Source organism: Myotis brandtii, unplaced genomic scaffold (genome assembly GCF_000412655.1).
Source record: "Myotis brandtii unplaced genomic scaffold, ASM41265v1 scaffold398, whole genome shotgun sequence".
Classification (NCBI taxonomy): Eukaryota; Metazoa; Chordata; class Mammalia; order Chiroptera; family Vespertilionidae; genus Myotis; species Myotis brandtii.
The window spans coordinates 2,595,921-2,614,126 of record NW_005365280.1 but is presented as its reverse complement, the minus strand read 5'-3'; the positions used below and the strand labels follow the sequence as shown (position 1 = coordinate 2,614,126).

Genomic DNA, 18,206 nt, shown 5'->3' with positions numbered 1-18,206 from the left:
CTCCCTCTCCCTTCCTCTCTGAAGTCAATAAAAAAATAAAAGGAAAAAGAGATACAGTTCTCTCTCTATGTCATGTGAGGAAATAGCAGGAAGTCAGCTGTTTGCAAACCCAAGAAGAGAATTCTCATCAGACACTGAATTAGCTTGTACCTTGATCATGGACTTTCTAACTTCCAGAGCTATGAGAAATAAATATTTTTAAAATAATTTTTTATTGATTGATTGAGAGAGATATTTTTATTTACAAGTTTTGAAAAATATAGATTTTTTACATGGGTTACTTGTGCAAAGTTAAATTTAGAAGAATGATAAATGCACTCCCCTCCTCCCAGTTCCCGCCCCACCCTCCGCCCTCACTCCCCACCCACTGTCCTCATCCATAGGTGCACGATTTTTGTCCAGTTTCTTCCCGCATCTCCCATTCCCCTTTCCCCCCCAAGAATAGTCAGTCCATTCCCTTTCTATGTCCCTGATTCATTATAATCACCAGTTCATTCTGTACATCAGATTATTTATTCACTTGATTCTTAGATTCACTTGTTGATAGATGCATGTTTGTTGTTCACAATTTGTATCTTTACCTTTTTCTTCTTCCTCTTCTTAAAGGATACCTTTCAGCATTTCGTATAATACTGGTTTAGTGGTGATGAACTCCTTTAGCTTTTCCTTATCTGTGAAGCTCTTTATCTGACCTTCAATTCTGAATGATAGCTTTGCTGGATAAAGTATTCTTGGTTGTAGGTTCTTGGTATTCAGCACTTTGAATATTTCTTGCCATTCCCTTCTGGCCTGCAAAGTTTCTGTTGAGAAATCAGCTGACAGTCGTATGGGTATTCCCTTGTAGGTAATTGAGTCTCTTTCTCTTGCTGCTTTTAAGATTCTCTCTTTGTCTTTTGCTCTTGGCATTTTAATTATGATGTGTCTTGGTGTGGTCCTCTTTGGATTCCTTTTGTTTGGGGTTCTCTGCGCTTCTTGGACCTGTAAGTCCATTTCTTTCACCAGGTGGGGGAAGTTTTCTGCCATTATTTCTTCAAATAGGTTTTCAATATCTTGCTGTCTCTCATCTTCTGGCACCCCTATTATTCTGATGTTGGTACGCTTGAAGCTGTCCCAGAGGCTCCTTACACTATCTTCGTATTTTCGGATTCTTTTTTCATTTTGCTTTTCCGGTTGGGTGTTTTTTGCTTCTTCGCATTTCAAATCTTTGACTTGATTCTTGCGCTCCTCTGGTCTGCTATTGGGTGTCTGTATAATATTCTTTATTTCAGTCCGTGTATGCTTAATTTCTAGTTGGTTCTTTATCATAGCATCGAGGGTCTCATTAGTTTTCGTGACTCTCTCCTCAAGTTTATTGACAGCTTCTAGCACATTTTTGCAAGCCCTCAAAATTGCGATTTTTAGCTCTATATCCTCCATTTCTGTCATGTTTTTTTGTCTCCGCATTTTTTATGCTTTCTTGGTGCACCCCCTAGTGGTCTTTGTGCGCAGTCTTGTTCTAGTTGAGCCTTGATTGTTGTAGTTAATACTAGAGGGATTTGACCACCAGGCCGACTGGCTGTGAGAATCAGCTGTGTCTGCTGCAGTGGGAAAACTTCTGTCCTCTGGGGGGGCGCTAATCTAGCCTTTGCCTGCGGCGATCCGGCAAATGGCTCTGCGCAGGGCTTGGGCGGGGCGGGCTCAACAGGGCAGGGCGGGCGGAGGGAGCGGTTATGGTGCCCTCAGTCCCGTTCCCAGAGGCTCTGCTTCTCAGAACCCCAGGAACTGCTGCAAACCTCGGAGGGAAAGCTGCCTTCCAACTGATGCCAGACACTCCCGCTTCTCCCTGAGGAGTCCGAGTCCCCAGCGATTCGCCCGTATCTGGAGCTCAGAGTCTGAGACTCCCTCCTGACCGAAAACGACAACCGAGCCAGCCACCAGTTGCGCGCGCACCTCCGCACCTGAGTTTTTTCCACACTGCGCCTCCTCTGAGCCTCGGTGTGCTGTTATTTTTCCTTCTAGTTGAAGAGTCTCTCCTCAGCCAGCCTTCCTGTGGTTCTGGGTGATGTCCGTTCCGTCTTTTAGTTGTATTTTTGAAGTGGTTGTTTGCGGCAGCAGTCTGCGGTGTTTACCTATGCCGCCATCTTGGTCTCTCTCCCATTGGTTGATTCTTTATTATTATTATTACTAGAGGCCCAGTGCATGGATTTGTACACTGGTGGGGTCCCTCAGCCTGGCCTGCACCCTCTCGCAATCTGGTACCCACTGGGGGATGTTGGACTGCCGGTTTGGGCCCGAAACCAGCAGTCCAACATCCCCCAAGGGATGTAGTAGTGCGCGAAGCAGCAGGCGGCCAGGGAGGAGCCCAAGCCCAGGCTAAGCTCCGCGCTGCTCCCACTCATTCTGGCCCCACTGTGCTCAGTAGTGCTGCCTCAGAGGTCAGAAAGGCTCGGGCTGCAGGAGCTGCACTCGTCAGCCATGAGCCCCGCATCTTGTGCTCGTAGGTCAGCTGAATAGAGCTCCCACTGTAGGAGCGCACTGACCACAGGGGGCAGCTCCTGCGTTGAATGTCTGCCCCCTGGTGGTCCGTGAACATCATAGCGACCATTCAACCGGTTGTTCGGTCGCTTAGGCTTTTATATATGGAGATATTATTTTTTAAATATATTTTTATTGCTTTCAGAGAGGAAGGGAGAGGGAAAGAGATAGAAATATCAATGATGAGAGAGAATCATTGATTGGTTTCCTCCTGCATGCCCCCACTGGGGATGTAGCCTGAAATCTAGACATGTGCCCTTGACAGGAATCAAACCCAGGACCCTTCAGTCCGCAGGCTGACACTCTATCCACTGAGCTAAACCAACCAGGGCAATTGATTGATTCTTATATGTGCCCTAATTGGGATGGAACCCACAACCTTGGTGTTTTGGGACAATGCTCTTACCAACTGAGATACTGGCCAGGGCCAAAATATATATTTTTTTGTTTATGTCAACTAGCCTGTGGTATTTTATTATAGCAGTCCAGATTAAGGTAGTCTATCACTTTGGAAAAGAACAGAATTAATTGGCTTCATGAGCCTTTTTTTTCCTAATTAGTTTAACTAGTTGGCATGCTCTTTGAGGGAGTGCTGAGATAGGAGGTAAAGAAATTCCCTGAAAGAGCAAGAAAATTAAGGAAATAAATATTGTTCTTCTCAAACATAGTGCCATTGAAGAGATTTTGTGCTCTAAGAATTCTATCATCAGTAATAGGACTATCCCAACCTCTATTATTTTCCCATACATTGCTTCTTTCTTCAAAGTGTTATTCAAAAGGCACTCTGTAGTTATTTTTCAGTTTTCATAATAGTATCTGTGAAAGTTGCTCATTCCAGTTTGCATTAAAAAAATTGGGGCATAGAAGTTATTCCATATCAGGCAGAGCATCATTAAGAGAAGCTTAGCTCTTCTGTTAAACATTTTTTCTTTGTCATATTGTTTAATTCTTTACTATAACCTTTGGTTAATATATGCTTGAGAATATTTTAAAAGTACAGATATATCACCCAAATCAAAATATTTTCCCATTTCCTTAAATTACTTTAATTAAAATATTTTTAGGTAGAGTGGAAACAACCCTAATGACTATCAAATGATGCACAGGTAAACAAAATGTGGCATGTCCATATAATGGAATATTACCTAATCATAAAAACAAATGAGGTACTTACATATGCAACAACATGGATTAATCTTGAAAATATCATGCTAAGGGAAAGACAGACACAAAAAGCCAAATATTGATTCCATTTGCATGAAGTGTCCAGATAGGCAAATCCATAGAAACAGAAAGTATATTCATGGTCCTTAGGACTGGAGGTGGAAACAAGCAGTTACTGCAAATAGGTTGTTTTTTTCCAAGATAAAATGTTCTAAAATTGGATTTTGGGGATGGTTTCATAAGCATTGAATTGAACACTTAAAGCATCAACCCGGGCATATGCCCTGACCAGAATCGAACCTGTGACCTTTCAATGCATGGGATGATGCTCAACCAACTGAGCCACACTTTCCAGGGCACAACAGCTATTTTTTCAAGGCATCAGAAATCAACCAAAGCAGCCAGGCTCTAAAGGGCCAATATCCGGGATAGGTGATACCAACATTCAAGACTGCTTTTTCACCGAAAGCACTGGCTGATTTCTAAACTGTATGAGAGGACAAGAGGCTGAAACGCCAAGCAGAAAGCAGCTACTGAGAGGCTATAAAGGTAAACAAAGGATTGGCAGTCTTATAGTGCTGGGAGAGAAATGCTGGAGTTCAAGGCCTGCCAAAGAGGAAGAACCTTGTTCAATACTCATTTTCAGTAGAGAACCTTAAAGGACTATGATCTAGGGCAGGGTTTCTTAACTCTGGTACTATTGACTTGTTGGGCTAGGTAATTTGTGTGTGTTGGGGTGGGGCCTGTTTGTGCTTGTAGAATGTGTACAGCATATCTGGCCTTTACCTACTACAGGTCAGTAGCACCCATCCCCAATCATGACAATCGATAATGTCCCAGATATTGCCAAATGTCCCCTGGGAGCCAAAATCATCGATTGCCCTCAAGTTAAGGAAAATCTGAAATAGAATGGCTTTCCCGAAGCTTGGAATTCAGCTTTAATCATCTCAGTTTCTTATTGGACAGTGGTGCTTGGCTCTTACTCTGATGCTAGAAATAAAATTAAATCTTCTCTGTAGGAAAATAATGACATCCAGATCCTCTATAATTTTTCACCCACAGTGTTTGGACTTTAATCAATATTTAGTAATCATTCGAAGAGACAATGACAAATGACCCAAACCCAAGAGAAAAAACTAGACAACAGCAACAAAAAAGACCTACATATGACTAGATATTGAAGTTACAAGAGAAGGACTTTAACATAAGCATGACTAACATGCTCAAGGAATTAATTAAAAGAGGGAGAATTTCACCAAAACAATGGAACCTATAGAAAAATCAAATGGGAATTATAAACTAAAAAAACAAACTGAATAAGCATAAGAAAGAGAACAATCATAAGCTAGAAGATAGATAAGTATAAAATATTCAAACTGAAGTACAAGGAAAACCAAGGGTAGAAAAGTAAAGAGCATAAGAGACATAGGAAACAGGTGCAAACCTAACATATATATATATATATTCAGAGGTCCAGAAAGAGAGGAGAAAGAGATTAAGCAGAAGCAATATTTTACAGAAATAATGGCTGAGAATTTATGCTGATTAAAGGCATCAAGCAATAGATCCAAGAAGCTCTATGAACCCCACACCTGTACTCATATATGCCAGTAATTATGTTAAATGTAAATGGATTAAATACTCTAATTAAAATACAAATATATCAGTCTGAATTAAAAAGAAACAGCTATATGCTACTCAAAAAACAACAACAATGCACTTTAATTATAAGGACATAGGGACTGAAAAAAATTATGGAAAAAGTTATACTATGTATACATTAACCAAAATAAATCTAGAATAGCTCCAAAAAAATCACATAAAGCAGATTTTAAAGCAGAAACTATTTTAAAGAGGGACATTTCATAAACTGATAAAATAACCAAATCAATAAGAAGATATAATCATCAAAAGTTTGTATTTACTTTGCAGTCATGGGCTCAAAATACATAAAGGAAAAAATGAGAAAATGAAAAAAAGAAATGAACAGATCTACAAAAGTAACAGGAAATTTTAACGTAACTCTCTCAGAAACTGATAGAACAGGAAGATAAATAAATCAGATGAGATGTAAACAACATAATTTAAACATAATTTAATGACATTGGAAAACTAAAGCTAATTGATATACAAAGAACACTACTCCCAACACCTGCAATATACATGAACTATTATAGTGCACATGGAATATTGAACAAAATGGATTACATGCTGTGCCAAAAAACAAGTCTTTACAATCTCAAAGGATTAAAATTATACATATTCCTCTCATTCTAGTAGAATTAAGCTATAACTTGTTAACAAAATGATAACTAGGATATCCCCAAATGCTTGAAGATTAAGCAATATAATTCTAAATAAACCCATGGGTCAAGAAGAGGTCACAAAATAGAAAATAGAAACAAAAAAAAGAAAACATTTTGAACTTAATAATAGTTGATTTGGACTGAATGTTTGTGTCCTCTGGCAAAATTTTTGTTTTGTTTTGTTAATTCTCACCTGAGGGGAGATATATATATATTAGAAGCCTGGTGCATGAAATTCATGCATGGTGGGGGGAGGCTCCCTCAGACCGGCCTGCACCCTCTTGCAATCTGGGACTACTGGCTTCTAACCGCTTGCCTGCCTGCCTGCCTGATCACCCCTAACTGCCCTCCCCTGCTGGCCTGACCACCCCTAACTGCCTCTGCCTCAGCCCCCTCCACCGTGGCTTTTTCTGGAAGGACATCCGGAAGATGTCCAGTCTAATTAGCATATTACCCTTTTATTAGTGTGTATATATATATATATATGTTTTAGAGAGAGTGGAAGGGAGGGGAGAGACAGAGAGAAACATTGATGTGAGAGAGACACATTGATTGAGTGCCTCCTGCAGGCACTCCGACTAGGGAGGGAAATGGAGCCTACAACTGAGGTATGTGCCCTTGACCAGAATTGAACCTGGGACTTTTCAGAACATAGGCTGAGTTAAGTAGACTAAGGTTCCCCTGGCAAATTTTAAATTGAAATCAAAACCACACTTTGAGAAAAAAGAAATAGGGATGGATAAATAAGACTAGTCAAGGTCATCAGTGATGACTTTGGCATCATGGAGGGACTAATGACACCAGTCCATGCCATCACTGCCACCCAGAAGATTGTGATGGACCCTCTGAGAAGCTGTGGTATGATGGCCAAAGGGGTTGCCCAGTACATGATCCCTGTGTCTACTGGTGCTGCCAAAGTCATCCCTGTGCTAACTGGAAACTCACTGGCATGGCTTCCATGTCTCTGCTCCCAGTGTGTTGGTCATGGATCTGACCTGCCATCTGGAGAAAACTGCCAAATATGATAACATCAAGAAAGTGGTGAATCAGGCTTCAGAAAGCCTCATAAAGGCATCCCAGGCTACACTAAAAGCCAAGTTGTCTCCTGCAACTTTAACAATGACACCCACTCTTCCATCTTCAAAGCTGGGGTTGGCATTGCTCTCAGCCTCCACTTTGTCAAGCTCATTTCCTGTTATTATATGAATTTGGCTACAGCAACAGGGTGGTAAGGAGTAAGAGCCTCCTGGACCACCAGCCCCAAGAGCATGAGAGGAAGAGAGAAGCTGCTGGGAAATCTCTGCCGCAACTCCATCCCCCAACACACTGAGAATCTCCTGTCCTCACAGTTCCCACCCCAGACCCTCGAAGGAGATGGGTTAAGGTAGCCTTATCTTATACTGTGCCATCAATAAAATACACTGTACCCAGCCCCTCAACCCTGCAAAAAAGGACTTAATTAGGGTTGGATAGAAGGATAGTTAGGTATTAAAACAAATATGCTAAAATGTTAATAGCAGAATCTAGGGGACAGGTATACGAAAATTAGTTGTAAAATCTTTTCATTTTCCTGTGTTTGAAAACTTTCACAATAAAATGTTGGGAGCAGAGCTTACTAAAAGATTGGGACTCATAATGGAATACAGGTGGTAAGTTAATGGGAATCACGTTACTACAGTGTTAAAGCGACCTGCAAGGTAATGTGAGAAGTAATTACATGTATGGACTGAGTGTGTTTACACATCGCCATCATCTAAAGACTTAATTGAGTGCTTATCTAACATGACCTTTGCTTTAATTCCTGACAAGAAATGATTACAGGGCGTGTCAACAGAAAAACATCAATCAATTGCTATGCAGTACAGGTTAAGTCCTGTGCATTGAAGACAAAGAAGGTCTTGTATTGCATTTTTTTCCCTCCAAACCCAGGATGAGTGCTCACAGAAGAACGACTAGGATTATGAACAATTAGAAAGTATTCGATAATCTTAAAGTGTAAGTGCTTTCTGTCATTCAATAATTTAACTAATTAGACAACTGTTTATTGGAAGTTTACTATCTGCTGGCACTGTACAAGGGGCTGAGGATTTTTAAAAAATGAGGTGAATAAGAAAATAAAATAATACCAGGTCTCATGGGGCCTACATTCCAGTGAAGAGACAAAGACCAAACAAACAAGTAAAATATATGTCATGTGGTGGTAAGTTTGATGGAGAAAAATAAGGAGAAGGGAAAGGGGGTAGCGTGCTCTGGGGTGAAGATGAGACTGGATTGTAATTCTAAGTAGGACAGATGGTTAGGAAAAGATGTTTCCAGAAAATAACTTTAAAAATATTTTGTTCTTTATTGTAATTGATTTGAGAGAGAGAAAGAGAGATATAAATTTGTTGTTCCACTTATTGATGCATTCATTGGTTGATTCTTGTATGTGCCCTGACTGGGGATTGAACCCACCAACCAACTGAGCTACCCAGTCAGGGTCCCAGAAAGTAACTTTTGAGCAAAAATTAGAAGGAGTAAGCCAGGTAGGGATCTGAGAGAGAAACATTCCAGGCAGAGAAATTGGCCCCTGTAAATGCCCTAAACTGAGAACATACCCAGTGGGTCCAGGGGACAGCAAGGAGACCAGAAGGCTGGAACAGAGCGAGTGAGGGGAAAATGGGAGGAGATGAGGACAGGGAAGTGGGGATGCAGACTGGGAGACGCTGTATAAGAGTCTCAAGATCTTGTATAAGTCACTATGGCCAGGGGAGGATTTGCAGCAGAAGAGTGACAGGATTGGACTTACATTAAACATTTGTTGGCTATAGGTGCTGTGAAGATGCCAAATGACTAAGATGCCAACCACAGGACTAAGGCCCTCCGGTAGAGAGCTGACTGCTGAGATTCTCAAACTCATAGGACACAGGACAGGGTGTGATGAGTTACAAACTACACACAAGCCAGGGGGAGCTCATTGCCTCCTAGGTGGTCAGGGAAGGCTCAGCAGGACATGATGGGTGGAGGAGACTTTGGCTGACAAAGACGAAGGGAGGGCACTAGAGAGAAGGGACATCATCTGAGAAGATGCATAAAGATGAGAATGCAAACCATGGCAGGGACATGGGACTCGTGAGAAGTGGCAGGAGGGAAGGTTGAGAGGATGCGCTATGGGGGCCATCTCTAAGAAGGTCTTTGTTCTTTTGAATGCTGTTCTAAAAAGCTTGGGCCTATAGGTGTAGGAAACCATCAGAATCTATAAGCATAGAACTTGGTCATTAGCTGTAAAGTTAATATGGGCAGTGAAACCCTAGCTGGTTTGGCTCAGTGGATAGAGCGTCAGCCTGCAGACTAAGGGGTCCCAGGTTCTATTCCGGTCAAGGGCACATGCCAGGGTTGCGGGCTCAGTCCCTAGTGTGGGGGTGCAGGAGGCAGCCGATTCTCTCTCATCATTGATGTTTCTATCTCTCTCTCCCTCTCCCTTCCTCTCTGGAATCAATAGAAATTTAAAAAAAATATATGGGCAGTGAAGTTTCTTTTCTTTGTTTATTTTTTCCAATTTTAAAAATAACTTTTTTATTTTTAATTGTGGTAAAAAAATTTACCACCTTAATCATTTTTAAGTTCAGTAGTGTTAAGTATATTCACATTGTGTGCAATAAATCTTCACAACTTTTTCATCTTGCCAAACTAAAACTGTACCTATTAAACAATTCCTTCCTCCCCCAGTTCCTCTCAATCACCATTCTACTTCTGTCTATGAATTTCACTACACTATGTACTTCATAAAAGTGGATTTATACAGTATTGTCTTTCTGTGATTGGCTTATTTCACTTAGCATAATGTCCTCAAGGTTTATCCAAGGTTTGTAGCACGTGACAAAATTTTCTTCCTTTATCAGGTCAAATAATATTCCACTGAATATATTTATCTCACACATTTTTTAAAAAATATTTTTTTTATTTATTTCAGAGAGGAAGGGAGAGGGAGAGAGAGAGAAACATCAATGATGAGAGAGAATCACTGATCGGCTGCCTCATGCACGTCCCTCACTGGGGATGGAGCCCCCAACCCAGGCATGTGCCCTGAACGGGAAACAAACCATAACCTCCCAGTTCATAGGTCAATGGTCAACCACTGAGTCACGCTGGCCGGGCTCACACATTTTGTTCAACCATTCAACTACTGATGGACACTTGTGTTGCTTCCATGTCTTGGCCATTCTGAATAATACTGCTATGATCATGGGTGTGCAGATGTCTCTTTTAGATCCTGTTTTCACTTCTTTTGGATATATGCCCAGAAGTGGCACTGCTGGATCATGTGGTAATTCTATTTTTAATGAGTTGGGGAATCACCATATTATTTCAATAGCAGCGGCACCATTTCACAATCTTCCCAACAATATACAAGGGCTCTAGTTTCTCCCCATCATTATGAACTCTTGTTCTTTGCTTTTGTGTGTGGCCATTCCTAATGGGTGTGAGATTTTATTCTTTGTTTTTAATTGAAGTAGCACTCTCCAATTTCCTCCACTCCTTCTCATTTTAAGCATCCCAATCTCTTACACCAAGCGGACTTCCCATTAACTCTATTATTTCTACTTTTCTAGAACTAGCTGTAACATATAGGAGTCAAGCTGGAAAAAGTAGGAGTGGCCCCTCAACTCCAAAGCATTCCCCTTTACTTGCCAATTTACCTCAGGGGAACTGAGCATACACTTTGCTTTTTTTTGAGGTTCTGTAAACATAATGTAATTTTTAGCATTATATTTTTAACCAGATTTAACCACAAAACACTTCAGAAGCCCAAGAGAGAACGCATTTTATGTGTAGTTCCCCTAAAAGTGAAAGTGGACTGTGGTGTCCTCTGCAAACAGTGATAGCAGCCCGACAGGAAAGTTTTTTGGGCTCCTTACTTAATCCGCATCCCATTTTTATTGTTTGACTGTTAAGAGGTGTCTCCAGTTGATTAGATAAGGAATTCTAAGCAAGGGTGGAGGAGGAAGATGATAACATTAAAGACTTTTCTCTTTCAGTTCCTGCTCTCTGAAACTTGCCTTCGTCTTATGAATTTCTCTCAAGGAGATCCATTTACTAACTGCATCCTTGCCAAGTTTTGTCTCTTGTTTGAAAGTTTTCTGCTTTGAATAAAATGTCTTTGATTTTTTTCTGTCTGCCCTTAAAAAAATTGCTGTAGTTAAGTGCCCTGGGCCAAATTCTGCCCTTAGTTGTTATTTCTATGGCATTTGTACTGCACACATAAGCAAACTCTGAGGTTGATTCTCTTACAAACTTTTAATAATAACGTACATCTGTATATTATTTTATAGTGTAGAAAATGATTGCACATACATTTGATCATTTGCTACACACATACACACACAAACTGTGCAATAGATAAAGCAGAAATATTTAGTGTTATTTTATAGGCAAAGTAACTGAGACTCAGAAAGGTTAAGTGGCTGGTCCAGTGCTACACAGGCACAGACGGGACTCAAACCCAGATCTTCTGATTCTTAAATCTGTGCGAAGAAGGGTTTCATTTTGTTTTTATGATTACAGAATTATAAATACACATACAAAGACAGATTATTATATTATTCCTGGACCATGTATGGTGCTTCCAAAAGGTATGAAAAGTGAGGAAGAAAATATGTCAGTGAAAGTAACCAAATTTATGAAATGCACACAGGTAAGAACCATGCAGGAACTGTTTGGAAGAAATACGATAGATTGCAAACTACTAGAGGACAATGACTGAGGTTTATTCATTTTTGTATTTTAGATAATCCCCAGCACCAGCATCTTGCACTTAGTACCAAATGAATGAGTGCAATTACCTGGAGTCTTACAGGAAACTTGTCAAGCGTTCGATGGGAAAAGTTAATGGAAGTGTAATAAAAACACTTTAATAACAAGTTCAATGAATTTTTCATGACAGTGTCCCAGAAAATAAATAAATAAATAAATAAATAAATAAGCAAGCTCCAACTAGGAAACTGGGACTTCTGCTTCTCTACAGCCGCAGACAGGAAGAGAGGAGGAAAGAGGTGAAGAGCTGGGCTTGGCTTGCTATGATTCTCATTCCATCCACCTGAGGCTCCTCTGGTTGAGAACAGATGCAAAATTGGACAAACAACTTGTGCTAAGAATTTCCACTTTTCTAATCTGTCTTCATTGTTTTGATGCACATAGTGATGTTGATAACCCACCAATTGATCCTAACGTCTGTGGTCATCTGGGGCAGTGCCTGGCCCTCAGCAGGCGCTCAGTACATGTTATTAAAAGAATAGATGAATGTTAGAAGTTAACGAGGAGCAGAAAGAGCAGCCTGGTGAGCCGAGAAACCCTGGAGAAGGAGTGTCCTAATGCACTCGCTTTCCTAACTGCCACTAAAAGTGGGGCTTTGGGTTTGAAGAAGCAGCACTTGTCTGTCTCTCTCTCCTTCAGATTTAGGAAGGAAAACCCCCACAAATTACAAGATAAGTCCCTTGGCAAGAGCTCCTTAGAGGGTTGTATGCTGGTTACGTCACCAGTGACATCCACTGGTGCTTCTGGAGTTCACTTTTCCAAACATTTATAGGGGTTATGATGACTTATTTCACAATTCTATTTCTGATAAGGTAAACTAGAAACTTCTAAATGAAGTCATAATTTAAATGTTTAAAGGAAATCTGTAAAAATTATTAGGTAGAGTATATCTAAAAACATATATACTTGTTAACTAAAGAATTCTTTTGTATATTGATTTGTCAGACCTTATTGGTTTCCTAAGTATGTATTTTCATATTTCCAATTTTGTCTATAATAAGGCTAATCTATATTTTGCAAATATCATTTAGGTCTAGTTGATTAATGGTGCTGTTCAGTTCAGCTACATCCTAAGTGATTTTCTGCTGGCTGGGCCTATTTTTTACTGATGGGGGGTGTTGAAACCTCCAATTATCATAGTGGATTTCATCTATTTCCCTTTGTGAATCTGTCAGTTTTTACCTCATGTATTTTTATTCCATTGTCAGACACATACATATTACGGATTATGTGTTCTTAAAGAAATGACCCCCTTATTATTATTATGTGATTAGAGGCCAAGTGCATGAAATTCATGCACTGGTAGGTTCGCTAGCGGCTGTGGGCTGCTGGCGCCGGGGCCTCCCCTAGTTACCTGCCAGTGCCACCTGCCAGAGCCAGGGTCTCCCTCCCTTCCCCCTGCCAAACTCCCGGAAGAACTCCAGTGGAGGGGACAATTTGCATACTATGCTTTTATTATATAGGATGCCTCTCTTTATCCATGATAATTTTCCTTATTCTGAAGTCTGAAATTAATATTCTATTCCAGCTTTCTATTGGTGAATGTTGGCATTTTACAGCTCTCTTCATCCCTTTACTTTTTCCTATATGTCTTTATATTTAAAGTGGGTTTCTTATAGACAACTTATTGTTGGGTCTAACTGATTGTTGTAGGTGGTGGAAATGGTACCAGGGGTCTGACTGGTGGGGTCAGACTAAACCTGGGTTCAGCAACCTCAGTACTCGGGTTCTGGCTAGGAAAGAATTCAGAGCCAAGACCCAAAATGTAAGAGAACATTTATTTGGTAAATTATAGAGGTAGAAGAAGTAATTTGTAGAAGAGATGGGCTGAGGAAATGAGTTATGGAGGGAAAGTAGGGGCCCTAAGGAGCTTGAGAATAAGAAAGGTAATGAGAGAGGGACGGGGGAAGAGTAAGAGAAAGGGAAAAAGAAAAGGGAAAGGTGCGGGCGTGCTCCAGGGAGGTAGAGGGCACTGAGTCCTCCGTCCTAAGGGTTTTCAGGGTGAAGCTTTTAGGGGAGGTCCCAGGGGAAGATCTTAATAGAAATTCAGCAGCTTTCCAGGTGTGTCTTTTCAGGGTCTAGGTTTCCATTGGTCAGTGCCAGGGCAGGGGGTCATTATTCAATGCAGAAAGTCCTAAGGGCAGCCATGAGGTCACTGGTCTGGTTTTGTTGCTTTACTGGGCCTGGGGCTGAAATACAACCGAGATGTTATCTCTAGGGAGAATAGGTCAGGTGGTCCAAACCTAGGGGAGGAAAGGTCACTCTGGGGGTGAGGTCCCATTCTACAATTGTCCATTGCTAGGCACCTGGGGTTTTCCACCCTGGTGACCTTTAGTACCTGGCCCACCATCCCTGCTCTACTCATGTCTGTCTAACTGCCTACCACATTATTATTTAAACTACTCTGACAGTCTCTGTCTTTCAGTTAGTGTTCCTTGGACCATTCACATATAAAGTGATGGATTGCTATCTGCCATGTTTGTAACTATTTTTTGTTTGTTGCATTTGTTCTTTGTTTCTTTTTAAAATCTTCTCTCTCTCTCTCTCTCTCTCTCTCTCTCTCTCTCTCTTTTGCCTTCTCTGATTTTAATTGAGCATATCATATAATTTCATTTTCTCTCCTCTCTTAGAATATCAATTATATTTCCTTTTCAAAAAAAATATTTTTAGTGGAGGACCTAGTTTGCAACACATATTTGCAACTAGCCTAAGTCCACTTTCAAATAATGTTATCCAGCTTCATGGATAGCACAGGTAGCTTTTTATAGAGTGTTCCTGATTCCTTTCTCCAATCCCTCATACCATATCATTGATTTCATTTATCTACATGCTATAATCATCCAATATGTTGTTACAGTTATTGCTCTGAACAAACAGTTATCTGTTAGGTAAATTAAGAATAAGAAATACTATCTTGTTTTACCCTCATTTATTCATCTCCAACATATTTTCTTTCTTTATGTAAATTTGAGATTCAACCTAAATGATTTTTTCTTCTCTCTGAAGAACTATAAATCTCTTACAGGCAGGTCTACTGGTGATGAATTCCCTCATTTTTGTTTGTCTAAGATTTTTTTTTCTCCTTCACTTTTGAAGGATAACTTCACTGGATATGGACTTGTAGGTTGGCAGGGTTTTCTTTCAACATTTTAAATAGTTCACTCCACTCTCTTCTTGCTTGCATGGTTTCTGATGAAAAGTCACATATAATTCCTCTATTTACTCCTTTTTAATAAGATTTCTCCCCACCCCAGCTTCTTTTAAGATTTTCTTTCTGTCTTTGGTTTTCTGAAATTTAAATATGATATTCTTAGGTGTAGATTTTTGGCATTTTTTCATTTTTTATATTCTCTAAGCTTCCTGGATCTGCAGTTTTGTGTCAGTCATTAATTTTGAAAAATTTTCGGCCATTACTAACTCAAATATTTCTTCTGCCACTTTTATTCTTTCTTCTCCTTTTGTTATTCCAGTTATACATATGTTATGCCTTTTGTATTTTCCCACAATTCCTGCATATTCTGTTCTGGTTTTTGTTTGTTTTTTCATTTTTTTGTTTTCTTTATATATTAGTTTGGGAAATTTTTATGGACATATCATCAAGTTCACTGATTCTTTTCTCAGCTCAGCTGTGTCTAGTGTATTGATAAACCCATCTAAGGCTTTAGTCTGTTCACACTTCTGATTTCTATCATTTCTTTTTCATTCTTTAAGATTTCAATTTCTCTGTTTTTCCATGTTGTCAACTTATATTATTAAATTTATTAACATATTAATCATAGTTGTTTCAAGTTTCCTATCTGATAATTCCAAAATCTGTATCATATCTGAGTCTAATTCTGATTATTAGTGTCTCTTCAGACTGCTTTTCTTTTTTTTTTTTTTTTTTTTTTTTTTTTTTTTTTTTGTTTGTTTTTAGCATGCTTGTCATTTTTTGCTGAGAGGGGGACGTGGTATTTTAGATAGTAAGAACTATAGTAAATACACCTTACTGTGAGAGTTTATGTTAACTTGACTAGGAACTGGGCTGTTTTATGTTTTTCATAGATTGAGGTGCCAGAAACTTTCATTTCCTCCAATGTTCTTGTGTTTTTTTCTGGTAACACTAAGACAATAAGTTACCAAGAAACTTAGACAAGTGTTGAAATTCAAGCTACATCATTCTTAGTGTTACCAGACAGCTCCCGTGCTGAGAGTTGGCCCTGCTTTGGCACAGTCCTGGACCTTTCACGTGTCAGGCGACCAGGGGACCTCCAGGTCCTTGACTCGCCCAGGAAAGATTTCAAGGATGAATCAGAGTGAGAATAAAGCAGGTTTTTATTCAGCTAAAGAAAAAGAAAGAGGCCAGGGCACGGGCCCTACTATGAAAGAAGCAGAAAGTATGCTTCCCATTTTTTGATTGGATTGTTTATCTTTCTATTGTTAAGTTGCATGAGTTCCCAGTAAATGTTGGAGATTAAACCCTTATCGGTGATATCGTTGGCAAATATGTTCTCCCATGCAGTGGGTCTTCTTGTTGTTTTGTTGATGGTTTCCTTTGCTGTGCAAAAGCTTTTTATTTTGATGTAGTCCAAGTTTTTTTATTATAATGGTGGTATAACGTGCTTTGGGGACAGTCTCTGGTCAATTTTTCCTTCATCTCGGATTGATCTGGTCCTAGCCAGTCTTGTCATGGACCTCTACAACCACCACAGGGGTTTTCCTGCCGTAAACTGTTTCTCTTTGATCATGCCCAGAGGTTCAGGCTCTGGTGAGAGGATGTTGGCTCCTACTTCTTCATTCCACTTGTTGGGATTTTTCCTTAACTTCTTTCTGTCCTGTCTCATTAGTTCCTAACTTTTTACGCTACAACTGTGTGCATGTCAGATGCATTCCTCCTTCCCCTTGACTGGGTTATGATAGAAGAAAATATCAGGAAGAGAGAGTTGCACAAGCTTCTCTATTCTGCCAAAGGTTTCATTTAAGCATGAACAAACAAGTTGCATAAATCAAGTGCTTCAAAGTCTGCAGGAGGGAGGTGCAGTTGCCTTGTTGAAAGAGAGCCATTCATGGAACATATATGAGTGAAGGAGGAGTCACTTGGCTAGATCTCAAGATCTGACTAAACTCACTTAGATGATGAGCTTCCAATGTTTTCAGACTGAAAAGGTTACCACTCAGCAATTGCCCTGGTAGCCACGGCAGCCGTGAGCCTAGGGACACGAGGTCTGAAGAAGGAACAATGAAAGAGGAAGCTGGAGGGTTTTATCTTGGGTACCCTCACACTTTTCCGTTATTCTCCCCTCTTGGTGGCACTACCCTCTCTTCTCTCTCCTCAAAAGTACCCAATTTTTGCAAGTCTAGATCTCAGCCATTGGTCAGTCACAGTAACCTTGACCTTCTTGTTCCCATCACCAACATCTCAGAACATGCAAAGAAATATTTAAATTTTGACAAAGGGTACCTTAAAATGAAGATGCTTCTAATATAGTAACCTAGGATGTGGAAAGTATGTTTTTCAGGCAAAGAATCCTATCTGTACCCCTTATACCACATGCCCTAAGAGGTTGCCAGTCCTCCTTATTCATAAGAATGATTTGCCCTTAACCCCTTTTATTAAGGACAATGGAAATAATAAATATTAATCTCCTTCAAAAAGTAATTTTAGGAACACAGGTAAAGTACCAAAGGGGTATGCCTCTATAACAGCAAACACCTGAATACAGTCCACAGGTACCATACTTCTCTTTGAAACTACTGCCAAATGCAATTGTTCAGAGCATAATTTTTGTTTTTGTTTTTAAATTAATGGATAAATTTCTCAGAGAAAGGGAAAACTTGTAAGGAAATTATTTAAAGCCAATGCAGAGTAACTTCCTGGTTTCACCTTTTCAAATTCTGTTTCATTTTTCAAAGCAAAACTCTTCTACATTTGAGGAAAAAAGTTGAATCCAACTTATTTTTCTGTATCATGATTTTATTCTCATCCATCTCCAACATGACTTTGAGGTTCTGAATATCAATCCTAGACAAAAGCTCATATTATAAAGAAAAAATAAATCTTTATTTTTAACCAGATAAAGAATTCCAATAATTTTTTTCATCATCAAGTGGGAAAGAGCATTGAGATACTTACCATCCATATACCTAGGAGCCAAACCTGTAATGGTATGTTTAATCCCAGGCATTTCTTTTCTAGACAGATAAGAGAAAACAAAGGGTAATTCAGAGAGGAGTGAAAAATCTAACAAAATTACAGAAATAGACTTTAAAAATATTATAAGACATTTTGGATGCTAAGAACTTATTTTTAGCTACTTGGTTGTAATATAGTTAATTGTTATGATAGCAGTGTGATTAAATTTTAAAATATTTGTAACTTCTAGGATGTACACTAAATTATCTAAGGATTAAATGGCATGATATTTGGAATATGCTTTAAAACATTTCAGT

General features: G+C 39.6%; 1 long non-coding RNA gene across 1 annotated transcript in view; it reads right to left on the bottom strand.

Moving 5' to 3' along the window:
* Positions 1 to 4,410: 4,410 nt before the first annotated feature.
* The window catches only part of LOC106727264, a 19,263-nt gene continuing 5,467 nt past the window's right edge, over positions 4,411 to 18,206 (bottom strand). The window contains exons 2-3 of the long non-coding RNA XR_001363434.1: positions 7,111 to 7,115; positions 4,411 to 4,421 (exon numbers count right to left, since the gene is read on the bottom strand). This is a non-coding gene — a long non-coding RNA (uncharacterized LOC106727264). The remainder of the gene's footprint in view (positions 4,422 to 7,110; positions 7,116 to 18,206) is intronic.